The sequence below is a fragment of the Pinus tabuliformis genome, chromosome Q (assembly GCF_031772625.1).
Source record: "Pinus tabuliformis cultivar Carrire ecotype Pingquan chromosome Q, CPIR1, whole genome shotgun sequence".
NCBI classification, from domain to species: Eukaryota; Viridiplantae; Streptophyta; class Pinopsida; order Pinales; family Pinaceae; genus Pinus; species Pinus tabuliformis.
The window spans coordinates 732,773,150-732,790,456 of record NC_142296.1 but is presented as its reverse complement, the minus strand read 5'-3'; the positions used below and the strand labels follow the sequence as shown (position 1 = coordinate 732,790,456).

The 17,307-nt window shown below is 35.7% G+C and overlaps 1 pseudogene; it reads right to left on the bottom strand.

Moving 5' to 3' along the window:
* Positions 1–2,099: 2,099 nt before the first annotated feature.
* On the bottom strand, positions 2,100–9,904 carry LOC149221618 (COP9 signalosome complex subunit 5 pseudogene; annotated as a pseudogene).
* Between the last annotated feature and the right edge of the window lie 7,403 nt (positions 9,905–17,307).

Sequence of the window (17,307 nt, the reverse complement as noted above, 5' to 3'; positions counted from 1 at the left end):
TTTGTCTCTAGCTACAACTCTGAAACTGGTGTGGCAGGTTGTGGCTCAGGCTCGCTTGATGTGACTCATTTCCCCCCTGTCAAATACAAGGTGAGATGATGGAGAAAACTCAACTGCAAGACTGTTCAATACTCTAGAACAAGTTCTGACATGTGACTGGAATATCTTCTTGGCTGTTGATGCCCATTGCCAAGAAGCGATCCATCCAAGATGAATATTTGTTCTTGTAGGAGGCTTGTTTTTGAAGCATCTATTTGAATAATGACTGGTTTTATGACAATGCTTACATGGATGAAGATCAAAATAGTGATCTTTCATATGGCCAACTCGGTCACAGTGTTGGCATTTAACAACTTTTGACTACGAATGTGAAGGAGCAAAATCTGAAACAGGTGAAGGTGAAGTCTCATCAAGAAATCTGCACTCTGAAATTTGACGGGCTTGGAATAGTCTGGAATATGAAAGGACACATCCTTGTCATATCCAAGACCAGTTTTGTGCTTGTTATGGACAAGCTCTTCCCAAGGTCTGATGATGGGCTTGGGAAGTGCAATCTGAACTTCTGCATCTGCATGTAACCTTGCTGCTTTATGGGAGTCTGTTTCAATCTTCTGAACATAAACAGGTTCAGAATGACTCCTCTGTTTTAATTCTTCTTGATATAGCTGAGATTCGAGTTGCAAAAAAACAATTTTCTCTTGTGCATTTTGTAGACAGACCTGAATGTCTGTGAGAGAAACTTTGCTGACTTTTAATGTATCATGAGTAGCAGACAATATCAAAGTTTTTAGGGACTCTAATACTTCCTTGATTTTGGCCATTTTTTCTTTAATGTCAGAATTACACCTTAAAACTGATCACAACTACTACTCAATGCAAAAGAGTAATACCCACTAGCAATATCCTTTATAAATGTGCAGCAAATGATCAATGTGCAACCAACAAGCACCAATTACAATCCATATAAAAATAAGAGTTTACTCATGACCAACACTTTGTTCTGACAATACAACTGACTAAACTTTTCTCCAGAAAAGATTACTTTTATTTGTCAAAACAATCATTGCTTTATATAACGAACCAAACTCTTATGCATCAATTGAAGTAACAAGGAATGAATGCATATATATGTAGACAAAAACTATAATGAGTTTTAAATACAATGCCACACTAGGGCAACAACAATTGCAAACTTGCTTGGATCCTTCAAATACTCCTTCACTTTCAAAGCAGAAATGATGGCTATCAAAACTTCAACAACTATAGCACCATGTCATGGACAAGACTTGAATGCTCATATATAAATGCTTTGACTAGGGTATGAAAAAATATTCTCTGATCTTGCCACTTCTTCAAAGAAAACAGTTTGCCCTCATATATCACACAGAATTTATGGAGAGCTAACAACGCATATGACAGAATTCAATATATAGAGAGTCAACGATACCTCCAGCATTCCAATAAGAATGATGAACACAACAATGACCCACTTGTAGGAGCTACGCACCAATGAAAGGATTATTCCACATGTTCATGCATGTATGAATGCACAGAGATGAACCGACCAGCTCATTGCTTCTCTTGTGCGAGTCTCTTTGCTCTCCACGCCATTGCGAAGCTGTTCTGCGGTGCTTTTGATTCTCCAGACTTTCACATCTATAGCTATTTGATCATATAGATCATGTTGAGGCATGTGCAAGATAAGACAAAAAATATATTCAATTTGTTGAACACAAATATTTCACACACGACCTATATCATATGGTTGATCTTCAAAATATATATCGACCAGAATATAACTCCAATTCCTAGTCAACACATGTTCTTAATAAAAATGATTTAATGTAGGGTCGTTCAGTATTCCACCAGTGATCAACACTCCAACATAATCCACGGTCTTCCACCAAAAGCATAGCAACGTTTATGGGAACAGAAATATCAGATGTTGCCTAGCTAATGGTATTTTACCACCGCCTAGCAAATTATGGCAATGATTTACACATTCAGAACAAGAGACTGATGCGATGGCAAAATAACAGATCAATGAAAGATAAAAGTGAGACATTAATTGGCAAACGAATTTGCACAATTAGCTAGGCCTTTTCAGTCAAGCATCAGGTCTCAACCATGGGCTCAGGTCCTGATACCTCACCAAAAGCAATTTCGCTTTTTTTTGTTGACTGGTGAACTGAATTAAACAAGATGTCCTTGATAACCTGTGACATCAGTCCATGCACTTGCTCAACATTAATTTTTGAGTTTTCCTTCGTAATCTTTGCAAGTTGTGATTCCTCCTCCTTCTTCCTTTGTGGAGGCGCAAGAAATGATCTTACACGTGAATGTGCCAATTAACTTTCTGCTTGCTCTAGCTTCTCCGCAAGATCTGAAATTTGACCTGCAAATCTGTTCCCTAAGAGTGACGAAGATGAAAGAGTATTCACCCAATATTTATTCCATAAGAGGTCCAAGAGGTGAGAATCAAGGGATGACTTGAAGTATGTAATATCCAGAGCATAATACCGCTTGCAGTGAACACCAAAATCCTCACTTTTATTCAAAGGGATTGTTTGATACTCAGAGGCAGGCTCATCAGGAGGTTTGTATCCATCAAGGTATGTTCAAAAAGCACCAATCTCAACTTTTCTAGCAAATACAATTCTTATGGGGTCTATGACTACTGCTAAGAAAGGTTCCTGAAACTATTGATTAGAAACCTGTGTATGCACATCAATACCAGAAAGCCAGCAACCAAATTGAGGCTCAACTCAGCCACTCCCGTGGGAGATGCTCGGAGCATTATTGCAAAATCAATCTTGATGCTTTCTCTTGGAATGAAATATAAACTAAAATAAAAACGAAAATCATAGAGATCAAGGAACACCTCCGTTCTTCTTGGTAGAAGCTTGTTTCTTCTTCGCGGCTCCGAGTTTCATCAGGGTAAGAGATCGATTAACCATCAGGCAGAGGTAGAGAGGAAGGACGAGTCTGCGCTCTAGCTGTCAGTGATGTCAGTTTCTGCAATATGGGCAGGACAGGCAAACCATGTCAGGGCAGCGCATTATATGAAACAACGGATTATATCATGTCAGGGCAACGCATTATATATGCATCAGGATTATATGTCAGGGCAGCACAGCACTATATGCAGGTAATTATAAAAAACCAGTAAGAGAAGAGCAGAGGGGCAACACTCTGTATGCAAGGTAGAAAATAACCAGAATAGGGAGTTACAATGCAGAAGGAAGTCAAAAATGGCACTGGAGAAATGACAGAGGTGGCAGCTAGAATTTAGCTGAGAAAATATTCATAAGTAATGGCAGAAATGACTTGCGCATAAAGACCATAAAACAAATGGCTCAAATTAATTATGCTGGACAGGAATACGCCTGCTCTGATACCATGTTAAACACACACATGGCAACAAGATAATCTGAAAGATAAAACATGAGAATACATTTTTATTAACAAGTGATATACATTTATAGTACATGGTTTGACCATTGGGTTCCACATCCTAAGGTCTCTTGGACTCCTTTTGTCTATTCGGCTTCCACACTAACCCATTGAGGATTAGGTGTCCAACAAATAGCATAAGGAGTTAAATTTTTTTGTCCTACTACAACTCCTAAGGCTGTATTTGAAGCATTGATTGAAATATGAAAAGGGAGACTCCAATTTGGTCCTCTTAAGATGGGTGCTTCATAAATTTTTTCTTTCAATGTTTCAAAAACCTTTTGGTAATCAAAATTCCAAATGAATTCACAATATTTTGTAAGTAATTTGAAAAGTGGAGAGGCTATCTTTGTGAAGTTTTTTTTATGTATTTTCTGTAATAACCATTAAAACCAAGAAAAATTCTAACATATCTTTGACAAGCAGGAACATATAATTTGGAAATAACTTCTACTTTAGATGCATCCACTTTAATTCTATCTCCTAAAATGTGGTGGCCTAAAATAATTCCCTTGGTGAACATCATAAAATATTTTTCATGGCTTAATGAGAGACTTGTTTCTTTACATCTAATGAGAACTTTTTCTAAATTTTCAAGAGCTTCCTCAAAAGAATTACCATAGATAGTAAAATCATCCATGTAAACTTCCACAAAATCATGAATTAGATCAGAAACTAGAACTGCCCTTTGCAATGTTGCAAGTGCATTAGATAATCCAAAAGGAAGTACCCAATAAGCATAAGTTCCCCATGGATAGGTAAATGCTGTTTTGCCTTGATCTTCTAGACCTACTTGGATTTGGTTATATCCACTAAAACCATCCAAGAATGAAAAATACTTTTTCCCTGCCAATGTATCAAGGACTTGATCTATAAAGGGAAGCGGAAAATGATCTTTCAAGGTAGCTTTATTTAATTCCCTATAATCAATGCATACTCTCCATTTTCCATTTTTCTTTGGAACAATCACTAATGGTGAGATGCATTGACTATCTAATATTGGGTAAAGCAAATTCACATTCAACTGTTTTTGTAACTCCTCTTTAACAATTTACCTTAGATTTGGATTCATCCTCCTTTGAGGTTGTCGCATTGGTCTGGAATTTTCTTCAATATAGATATGATGCATACAAGTATTAGGATCAATTCCTTTCATATCAATATATTCTCATGCATAAGTAGGGGAATGTTCTTGTAACATCTTTATCAATTCTTTCTTTTGGGATTCTTCCAGATTATCATTAATATTAAAAGTTTTTCCTAGTAAGATTTCTATTAAAGAATTGCCAATTTTTTTTGTAGAATGTAAATCCATTTGATGAGATGATAAATATTAAACATTGCATTGTTCTTGAAAATTTTGGTTTTGTTCACAATATGAGGAAGAATCATTATTATTCATTACATTTAAAATTTGATCTTCTTCATCTATTTGTGAAATAACAAATATTGGTTGTATATCAAAGTCTTCGTTTTCGTCATCTATCCAAACTTCACTTTCTACTTCTATTGTTGTTTTTGCAGGAGGATATAGTGTGAATTTCAGAGTAGAGCTTCCATCAAAGATAAACATATCAAAATATCTACAACTTATAAAAGCATCAACTGTAGCTAATCATGGTCAACCTAGAATCAATGGGTGTTCTCCTTGATTATTCTTTGGAGTTAAAATCATAAAATCAATAGGATATTCCCAAGAATCTAAGGAGACAAATACATCTTCTAACACACCATCTGGTTTGATAATAGATCTATATGTTAACTGTAATAATGTTGGTGTGTATTGAAGATTATAAAGTTTTAACTGATCCATAGTTTGTTTACACATGATATTGATAGCTGCTCCTAAATCAATCAATGCATTTAGAATCTCAACACCATTAATGTGTGTTTTTACAATGAGACTACCTAGATCTAGATATTTCTGAACTGTCGGTTTTCCCATCATAATATCTACAATTTTTCCAACTAACTTGATGTTTTAACTTCTTTTCTTTTTCTTCCTAGTGTTTCAATGCTTAACTCCCTAATTGTCTTTGCCAATATTGGTATTTCCCTTATAGCTTGTAACAAAGAAATTTTGATGCAAACATTCTTTAGTTCATCTAACATGTCATATTCAGGCAACACAATTTGTTTTTATATTCCTTTGTCAAATTTAGCCTTTCAGGAAAAGGTGGATTTTGAACAGAAACAAAAGGTTGTTCTGCAATGAGAGTTGAGTTTATTGAAGTATCATTTATAAGGGTTCTTTCTTTCTGAGGAATTTCTTCTTGATTAAGAAATGTTTCTTTCTCAAGGGGTTCATCCTCTCCATATTCCTGAATAACAATAGATGGTAACTTCTTTAACAAAACTCTACCAGATCTAAGTCAAACATTATTTATATGTAATGGAGTTCTCATGCAAGCTTGGAAATTATGACCTTCTATATTGTAAACAACTTGTGAATTTTTATTATTTGGATTTGAAAGTGGCTAAGTAGGTAGTTGATTGGTTTTTTTTGGGTATGATGTGGATGGTCATGGAAGTGGTTGATTAGAAGGTTGAGTTTGAATTTGAGATTATGGAAAGGAGTTTGATTGAGGATGATAATATGGAGGTTGATATGGGATAAATGGATGTTGAAATTGATTATACTGAGGATTCCTAGGAGGATATTGCCAACCTTGTGTCCATAATGGATTTTTAGATGAACAATTTTGCCAAGACATTGGGGTATTCCAATTGTTCTAAGGTTGTGCATATGATTGGTATTGGGGATTAAGACCTTGTACTATGTTTGGCTGTTTTGGTGGCCATGGTATTTTACCAATGAAACAAAGTGACTCAACTTGCCTCGTTTCAGCTTCATTTTGAAAGACTGCTTTAAGTCTAGGGATTGAAGGGAATTCTTTTGTGTTATGAATTTCTACACAGATAACACATATTTATACACTATCAAGAGGACATTCTCTTAGAGCATGTTTATTTCTGCATTTAGGACAAAAAATTGATAATGCAACATTTTCATCTTTTTGCTTGTTTTGAATCTTAAGGGTATCTATTTGTTCACTAAGACTCCCTAAAATATCTGTTTTGAATTTGTCAAACAAATTGCCTATTTCTGCTCTACTTACTATCCCAGTTGTAGATTTATTAATCCTAGACATAACAAGGTCTCTTGGATTTTTCCTGGTTCTAGCCTTTCCTCTTGAAATGTGTATACACAATTCACAAATTTCTCTAAATGATAACTAAGAAACATCTCCTTTGCCCATTAAATTGAGAATATCTATCCACTCATCTCTAATGGCTTTTAGAAAAATAACTTTCAAAGTTTCTTCATCTAGATTATGCATCTTAGCCCTTTTAACAATATAAGCAAATCTTCAAGATTTTCATCCTCTTTTTTGCATCATTTTAAAGACTTCATCTTTAAGGTTATGAGGCATACGATAATCTTTGTATTTGTCTAAGAACACATTTTTCATTTCTTCCCTTGTTCTTATGGTATGTGTTCCTAATCCCATAAACCATTTAAGTGCTCCGTCTTTAAGAGTGGCTGGAAACAATTTCAATTTTTGAGAATCAAGCAAGTAGTCATAAGATCTACACAAGACTTCAAACTCAAAAAGAAATGTTTCAGGATCCTCATGTCTTACTCCATGGAAATTAGTGAGGATGGAGGGTGAGATATTATTCATTGTAACTGTGGTATCTTCATCTAAGATGGGAAACCCAAAAGGTTTTGAATCTCCTCTACCACCTCTTCCTCCACCTCCTCCTCAATTTTCTCCTTTATGTCTTCCACCTCTTCCACCTCCAATTCTAAGTTCATCATTCACATTATGTATACTTCCCCTTCCATTGTATATTTCTCAGAGCTAATATAGGGTTCTTTACTCGAATTTTATAGCTCCACTTTTGGTTCTTCTATCAATGGAATACAATATGTTTCTTCTTCCTCCTCACTAGGGACTTCCAATTATTGTCCTATAATTGGTTCTCCAGTTGAAGATAGAAAGATTACTCCTTCTACTGAGGATGTAGGTTTGTCTACTACGACTTCAGTAGAAGAAGTTGGTGAATCTTTCGGTTGGATCTCAGATGTATGTACCTTAGTGACACAAGGTTACCCTGCTTTACCCACAATATGCATATAGACCTATGCATAAACCATTTTCTGCCTAGGAATTTATATGACCTTCCGGTCAAAGGTTCATTATAAATAACAATGGGTTAAGGCCCCCTTAATTAGAATTCATATGGAATGATTTATTTATTAACCACATAGTCTAGCCCTTCCAATCCTTTCTATCGGGACTTAATACATCCTCATAAACCTTTATTAATTCCTATGGCCACACATATATCCAAACCCCACTTTATAACTTTAGGTTATAACTGGAAAACCATTAAAACCCTTCTATCGGCACTTTAATCCATTATAATTTTCCTATAAGAGAATACACGTAAAAACATGCATAACATACCTTTTTCCGCCTTTCCTCAGCCTTTGCAAATTTCATAAGAATTGCCTTTATCGCAATCACTCATCACAGTTTACCATGGTCATACCACATATATGCTCTTATCACCCCTTCGACTCTGATATGCGACTATCGGAAGTGTTTAAATAACGCTTAAGCCTTAAGAGACTCGGGCACAACACTTTAACAGAATACAAAGGAAATACACAAAATCCCTCTCCGAAACACATAAGCGGATCTCAAAATCTACACACCCGCATTCATATTTATCTTCGGGTCGGCCCTCCATATTAAATCTTCCGCTACGCTACTCCTCCTCCGATCTCTGATCGCCGATCAACAACTTGCACGACAATCCTCCACCGTTGATCTAACATACTTGATCCGACGGCTGTCAGAGATTTCAGGTGGACAACAAACACGGGGATTAACCGCCCGATAAAGCAGTTTCCTCTCTCCACCCTTGTGCTACGTGTCCTCCGCTGAATGGAATCGAGTGACTAGTCCTTTTTACCACTTATGGTTTTGAGGTCGCCCGAAATACCACTTCCTGTTGCGAAACCACTTCTTTGCTGGTTATCTTTCGTGCTGTTCAACCATGCAATGACCGTCGGTCTATGAGGTCCAACGGTTGCTATGCATTGACATTTTACTCCTTCGCTATTTTGTTTGCTTATGATTTATGCTATTTCTTCAGCGTTTCTATGGTTCCGGGTTTCTTCAAGGTTTTGATCCCTTGGTTGTTTCACTGCGCACTTCCTCCTGAGCTTTGGCTTTGATCTTTCTAATGGATTCAACGACCCATTATGATCCTCCTCTTCATGTATTTCTTTATGTAATCTCCGAACTTCACCTACAACTCTCTGTTACACAAAATATGCTAATCCATTCATTCATCATTCAATATTTGATAACACACTTATACAAATTGGAATTTGAATCTCTGTGCATATATATATCAACAAACAATTACATGATGAGACTCTTTATCTCTTCTTGGCCTGATCTTCTAATTAATGGCCTTGTCACATCATCTACCCGTAGGCTTACAAACACCTCTATCTATCTAACTATTTAACTCTCTCTCTCTTTGTCTCTACCCTCTGTCTATGCCTTTTAGGCTTACCTTTATACAAAAAGGGATTCTAAAACCAATTCCTGGTTTAGATCCATAAGCTTCTCAAAAAAATCCTAAAATCTCTTTCTCATCCCTAAGGATTCTCTCAAATCCACAAAATCACGAACTAACTCCTAATCTAGATTTTACAATCAATTCTCAAATCCCTCAGTTCTCTCAACTATCCGAAATCTCTCATATTCTCCTACATTCAAGAACCTTTACAATTATGCCTCACAATATTCAATTAATTCCTATTCTCATTAAAATCACTCAAAACATTTAGAAATAGTCTTGATGATGGATCCATGTTGGGATTTGAAACGTTGACAGAATATGGTTATTACCGTGGGTTCTCCGGTAACTAACTCAGAAGATATAAACCACAGATGTCTAAAATCCAGAATTAAATAATTACATTAATTCAATACCTAGGAAACCAACTTCCTTGAAACACAAGACCCCCTATGTCTACTAAAATAGAATGATAATGTTGAGCTGAATGCTCTTGTATCAGACTCCCCATGTAAGAAAATTTATGACCTCCTGGTCATAAGTCTGGATAATTGATTCCTCCTAGATCCCAGACTTTATTTTGTAATCTATCTTTGCTTGTCCATTGTTCTATTACTGTTGTTGTCTAATGCTGCTCTCCAAGTCTCCATACCTTGTGCTGCAATGCTCCACTTGCCCTACTTTCATAGTCTGCTGCTCTCTTCCTCTTATTGGTACTCCTATCTTTCCTTGCTGTTGTCTTCTTCTGAGACACTTTCATCATTAACCTTCTTATCAATTCAATTTCTCTGTCTAGTATATCCTCAGTTTGTTGACTGTTTCCATCTCTTGATTGATGAACTCTCATTTTTTCTTGTTCTTCACTTATCCTGATTGCCTTTTCATCCTTACCTTCTTCTTTACTATTATTTTGCACCTTTTTAGCTGCTACTATATTGTCTTTCAGAACAATTTCCTGCTTCTGTTTTCTGCACCTGTCAACTTCTTCTTGATTATTATTTATGACAACTTCTTTGTCATCCTTCTTCAGCAATTTATCCTGAACATTTATCCTCTGCTCTTCTAACTTCCTCCTTTGAAAGTCTAATTCCCTATATAACTCAATGATTTTACTTGGAGTGAACTTTGGAAATTTTACACAATCTCCTATTTCTTCATTTGTGATTGACCCATCATCACATGGTCCTTCTTCCTCTGCTAAATCTTTCTTAACATCCTTCAGTAGATGTTCTTCCTCTTCTTCTTTCATTTGGCTGTCCTCCTGTGCCAAATATGTTCCAGTTTCTGCAACAAAACCTTCAATTATAAGACAATCATCATAATAAAAAATATAAGGCTTCTGTACCTCTTCTTCCTTTGGCAACACTGCAATATGCTGCTCTGATCTCTCTTCTTCTGTCAGCATATCAGTATGCTAATTCAAACTCAAAGAACTCTTGAGATTGTCAGCTAGTCTCTCCTTCTCATCATCTATTTCAATGATGTCTTTCAGCACTTGTCCACTGTAGTGAACTGATTCTTTTCCAGTCTCCTTGTCATATTTTGCTTCAAAACTTTCATCTTCTGGAAGGTATTCTTTCATGTTTTTGACAACTTTAAAAGACTACCTATCTTCTTCCAAACCCGCAATCATACACAAATCATTAATTTTAAAAATACAAGACCTTCTGGTCTCACTTGATGCTTTAGTGATCAAGTCTTCTGACTGCTTAGAATCATTCATATGATCCAACTCCTCTAGCTCTTCATCAATTTCAAAAAGTAATGGTCCACATTCTGGTTCACATATCGAAACTTCAACATCTTCTTCAGCATCTCCCTTTTGCTGTAGCTCAACTCTTTTGAGCTTCTCTGTCTTCAATTTGGCATCTATAATTTGTTCAAGTTCCCTTAGCTCCTTTATTAACTGCATATTCACCTGCTGATTCCTCTTCTCTTGTAGCCTCTGCCACTTCACTTTCTTTCTCATGACATAACCATATTTCTGGTCCATCTCATTTCTCTGCAACATTTCAATTAATACTTCAAGCTGAACTACTATCTCAGCCTTCTCCCTCTCATATTCTTCTATACTTAACTGTCTCTATATGCCATTTGCCTTGGCATCTCCTTTATTCTGTCCTTGGCTGTGGTTTCTTTCAGAACCTCTGTTATGACTGTCACTAGTCATCATCCTCTTTATTTCTATGAGTTCCTCACTCACTCACTATGAGCTGCACTAAAGCCTCTACAACAACAAATCTGCCTTGCTGCCATTGACCTCACCAAGCTCTCCTCTGTACTTGGTCTTTTGGAAAGCAATTGGTTCTCTATCTCTGGAACCTCCTTTGAGCAATTCTCTTTGCTCCTTCTAGGCTTCAACTCATCTATACTTTCCAAGAACACAACTGTCCTCTTTATCCAATCTTTGTTGGAATTCCTCAAGGTTCTGCCACATTTCTGCTTTCACTTAGAAACTCTTACCAACTTCCTTTATCTCTTAGAAATTATACCCACATCCTTTGTGGAATTTCCTTCAAGATCTCTGTCTGATCTTGTCCTCCCATTCACCTGCACTTTTGAATGGACTGTCCTTTCCACTAGCCTTCAGCTGTATCTTCAAACTATGTTACTTCAAGAGCTTACAAAGTCCTTCTTACAGTTTAACTACTGTAATCCTGCTCTAAATATCATTCATTCAATATCTTCTAATCATTAGACAAATTTTCATACCTTCACCTACCTTCAGGATCTCACCATTTTTGCAAATCTGTTTCAGTAGATCTTCATGCTTCCAATGCACAAATTCTCAATATTCAGCCACTGTCAATCAGATTTAGAGTCTGATTCTTTCTTCCAATCTTCCGGCTTTATCTTGGCAAAGCTTAGCTACTGGAAACAATTTCTCCTTTGCTGAGTTTTTTCCCACTTAGAAATCCTTAACAGTTTTCTTCATTACTGCTTCTTAAGGCTTGATCTTCTTTTGCTGAGATACTTCATTAGCTGCAACTATCAATCTTCAATCTATTTCTTTATCTAGCAAAACTCAAATCAGAGTTAAATAAAACAATACCTGCATGGTTTCTCCACCCACTCTTCACATCCGAGTGAATCTCCATTCTTCAAAACATCGCTGTAGATTCTTTATGTTTCTGCAGTCTCTTCTTAATTCTTACTCACCTGCCTCTAAGAACTTAACTGTTCTTCTCCAATTTCAATTTCAAACATTTCACAATTCCAATTATACAGATTCATTGGCCATAAATCATTTGCTCTACTTTTCTCAAAATCTAAACATTCTATCAAAATGCAGAAATATCAAGATTAGTATTCCTCTTACCAATCTCCCAGCTTTACTGTGGTCACTTAACTATCAGATTAGAATCTAATCTCCCTTGACTGCATACACATCTTTCCAAATATTTATGTTCTAAATTCTTCCAAAGAAACTTTCACACATAATTTCTTTATTCTACTCTGATACCAAATGACGCAGGGTTACCCCTGCTTTACCCACAGTATGCATATAAACCTATGCATAAACCATTTTCTGCCCAGGAATTTATATGACCTTTCGGTCAAAGGTTCATTATAAATAACAATGGGTTAAGGCCCCCTTAATTAGAATTCATGTGGAATGATTTATTTATTAACCACATAGTCTAGCCCTTCCAATCCTTTCTATCGGGACTTAATACATCCTCATAAACCTTTATTAATTCCTATGGCCGCACATATATCCAAACCCCACTTTATAACTTTGGGTTATAATTGGAAAACCATTAAAACCCTTCTATTGACGCTTTAATCCATTATAATTCTCCTATAAGAGAATACACATAAAAACATGCATAACATACCTTTTTCCGCCTTTCCTCAGCCTTTGCACATTTCCCAAGAATTGCCTTTATCGCAATCGCTCATCACAGTTTACCATGGTCATACCACATATATGCTCTTATCACCCCTTCGACTCCGATATGTGACTATCGGAAGCGTTTAAATAATGCTTAATCCTTAAAAGACTCGAGCACAACACTTTAACATAATACAAAGGAAATACACAAAACCCCGCCCCGAAACACATAAGTGGGTCTCAAAATCTATACACTCGCATTCATATTTATCGTCGGGTCCGCCCTCCATATTAAACCTTCCGTTGCGCTACTCCTCCTCCGATCTTCGATTGCCGATCAACAACTTGCATGACAATCCTCCACCGTTGATCTAACATACTTGATGTGACGACTGTCAGAGATTTCGGGTGGACAACAAATATGGGGATTAACCGCCCGATAAAGCATTTTCCTCTCTCCACTCTTGTGCTACGTGTCCTCCGCTGAATGGAATCAGGTGACTAGTCCTTTTTACCACTTATGGTTTTGAGGTCGCTCGAAATACCACTTCCTATTTCGAAACCACCTCTTTGCTGGTTATCTTTCACACTCTTCCACCATGCGATGATTGTTGATCTATGAGGTCCAATGGTTGCTATGCATTGAAACTTTACTCCCCCACTATTATGTTTGCTTATGATTTTACGCTATTTATTCAACGTGTCTATGGTTTCGGGTTTCTTCAAGGTTCTGATCCCTTGGTTGTTTCACTCCGCACTTCCTCCTGAGCTTTGGCTTTGATCTTTCTAATGGATTCAACAATCCATTATGATCCTCCTCTTCATGTATTTCTCTGTGTAATCGCCGAACTTCACCTGCAACTCTCTATTACACAGAATATGCTAATTCATTCATTCATCATTCAATATTCGATAACGCACTTATACAAATTGGAATTTGAGTCTTTGTGCATATATATATCAACAAACAATTACATAATGAGACTCTCTGTCTCTCCTTGGATTGATCTTCTAATTAATGGCCTCTATTACATCATCTGCTTGTAGGCTTACAAACACCTCTATCTATCTAATTATTTAACTCTCTCTCTCTCTGTCTCTACCCTTTGTCTATGCCTTTTAGGCTTACATTTATACAAAAAGGGATTCTAAAACCAATTCCTAGTTTAGATCCATAAGCTTCTCAACAAAATCCTAAAATGTCTTTCTCATCCCTATGGATTCTCTCAAATCCACAAAATGATGAACTAACTCCTAATCTGGATTTTACAATCAATTCTCAAATCCCTCAGTTCTCTCAGCTATCCTAACTCTCTCATATTCTCCTACATTCGAGAACATTTACAATTATGCCTCACAATATTCAATTAATTCCTATTCTCATTAAAATCACTCAAAACATTAAATAATTATATTAATTCAATACTCAGGAAACCAACTTCCTTGAAACTCAAGACCCCCTATGTCTACTAAAATACAATGATAATGTTGAGCTAAATGCTCCTGCATCACTTAGGAAGTCTATGTCTACTTGCAAATGATGGAGTATGAGTTTTAGTGGATGGTGTGGCACTACGAGGTCTTGGGGGGCTGAGTGGTGATGTTGGAATTAAACTCCTACCTCTACTTATAAACCTACCCCTAGAATCTCTTTCCATGTGCATAAATATTTTTTTATCATTTTAATTTTTTTTAAATGAAAAGACTCCTAAAAAAATAAATCCTATATACACGTCCCCGACAATGACGCCAAAATGTTGGTAATTTTATTGACCTTAAATTACTTCATAAATTATCTACTAGGGCTTGTAAACTAATGAAGTGTATGTGCACCATCTGTGCTAGGGTGCTTTATTATGTGAGTAATTTTCAAATTGAATTAGGATGTTTTCATGCACATATTTTATCTAAGAATCACTCAAAGTAAAATGATTATCACTCTTGCAGGAAAGGAAAGTATCACACTAAAATAAATGAAACTAATATGAAGTGCAGAAATAAATAGAAAAATCAAATATAAATCTCCTTCATATTGACAAAAAGAAAGCTAATCTTAAAGTGCAGAAATAAATATCACACTAACAAAATCAAAATCTTCTTCACACTAACACGAATAAAACCTTGAACTAATTGCAAACTCTAAATCAAATGACTCTACTTTCTATCTATCAATCAGAATTTACATGTGCATAATAAATCCCTTTGATTATTTTCTTCATCCTTCACACAACGAGATTAGATTCATGAAGAAATTCTATGAAAATTCTAATACAAAATCCAAAACAAATTTTATCTTAACTATTACTAATGTTTTTCTAGAAATCAAAGTTAAAATCACTTGTGATAGCTTAATCCTATGAAACAAAAAGTTTAACTAGAAATAAAAAATGAAACCTTACAGCTCCCAGGGGGCCCTCCCGTTAGTGTAGGTATGGAAAGATCAACAAAGATTAACCACACATTTATGCACACAACATAGTAGGATCAAGAGCTTAATTAATTGATTGCAAAGAGTTTTTAAAAGAATAACCAGTCATGTGTATCATCGTGCTGAGAGGCAGGTTTTATAACCTCCTTTGTTAAACTGTTTGGAGATTTCTAAGCCTATCCTTCTCAATAGAACATCTTAAAATAACATTGCTTGAATAAGATAATGATTCATCATGATTTTCTATTGATGAAGTAAATCACGAGGCAAATATCAGCTTCAATCAATGATCTTCTCGCTTTCCTGATTTGTCTTCAGTCTTTTCCGGTGGGTTGACTTCCACGTTGACCTGCTCATACGAGCGTCCTTATCATCTTGCTAGATCAGAGAAATAGGTGGATATTGTTGTGCTAGTTATCAGCTACCTATCCATATGCTTCATTCCTCAACTGATGTTTCAGAAGCTGTAGATTCTTCAAGTTGTAGAATCAATTATTAGCTGCAAAATTGATGCAATTTGGTAGCTTGTGCAAATATTAAATCAAATAATAAAGAAACAATGCAACTATGAATAAAAGATGATTAAATACTTGTTTTTGCCAATAACCTTGCAAGATGACACTTAATTGGAGTTATTATGGTCAAAAAGGAAGAGAATGGATTTTAAGGAAGGTGTAAAAAAGGAACAATTTTAGTCTTCAACACCAATAACACCCACGATAACAACATAGTCATCATTTGAGGTTGTTGTTAAATTAATTGTAGTTTGTGGGGATATCAAAACAAGTCTTGATTCAAGTGAGACTTTAGAAGACACTACCCATAAGTGAATTTGCAGAATTATAGTTAAAATTCCCACAAAATAACAAATTATTGATACTTAGAAAATAGGTTAGGAACACAACTCTCTTGGTAGCAAAGTTTTTATTGGAAACATAGGAGAATTGAAGGAAGCAAATTATAAAGAAGGTTGGCACATGGTCCATGCAACTGGGTTTGAGTTATTAACATAAGGGACAAAACTTAATAAAAACCTAGTTTGTAGATGGAAGCCATGTACCAATATGGTCCTTGAATGACTAATTGGAAACAAGCTTAGCCCAACATGTGTAGGGAAAGAAAGTGAGAGGAGAATATACATTGAAGTGAATGCTTGTTGGGACTGAAATAACAACTATAAGTAAACATGAATTATTCAAATGGTAAGAAAGAACTGAATCTTGTTTGTTGAGTGATATAGACCAGTGGGTTGGTAGGATATGAGGGTTGAAACAGATATGAAAAACAAATACAATATGAGACAAAATTAAATGCCAAGGTCACAATAGTTTCTTATCATTATCCCCTAAATTTTTAACAAATCAGAAATTTTTGAGCTAATCTTTACCTCAAGTTTTTCCAGGCATTCTCATAAAGGAAATATGAATCTGAAACATAAATGTTGCTCATTTGATCTAAAACAGAGCACTAATGTATGATGAAGGCTACTGATAAATCTTGTTTTGCAAAGAAAATCTGAACATGTTGCTAGTCATCATCTAACAACACCTTCGAAGTAAAAACATTTGAGGGGTAACAACACCCATGGAATAACTGCAATCATTATAACATGGATGTTGAAGCTTGTAAAGAGGTGAAGGCTAAAATCATTATTGCCCTAACAGTCCAACAATCTGTCTACTTCCATTATTTTCAAACCAAAGGACTACAACTGCTAGAAAGTGAATGAAAGAGTATTTTTGAGCTACTGCAAGATTCATTTTTACCATCCCATAGAATATAGCAATACTTCCTTCCCCCAAACTAAATAGGTTCCCTACCATCAATTTTTTTACAAAACATCTCATGAGTAGCCTAAGATAGTAATTCAACACCTTAATAGCCTTATTATAAATAGAAGTGACATAATCATGTTGAATGCCATGACATTAAATATGGATGAAAAGAGGATATAAATAGGGGAAAAAAGGATGACAAAAAGATACAT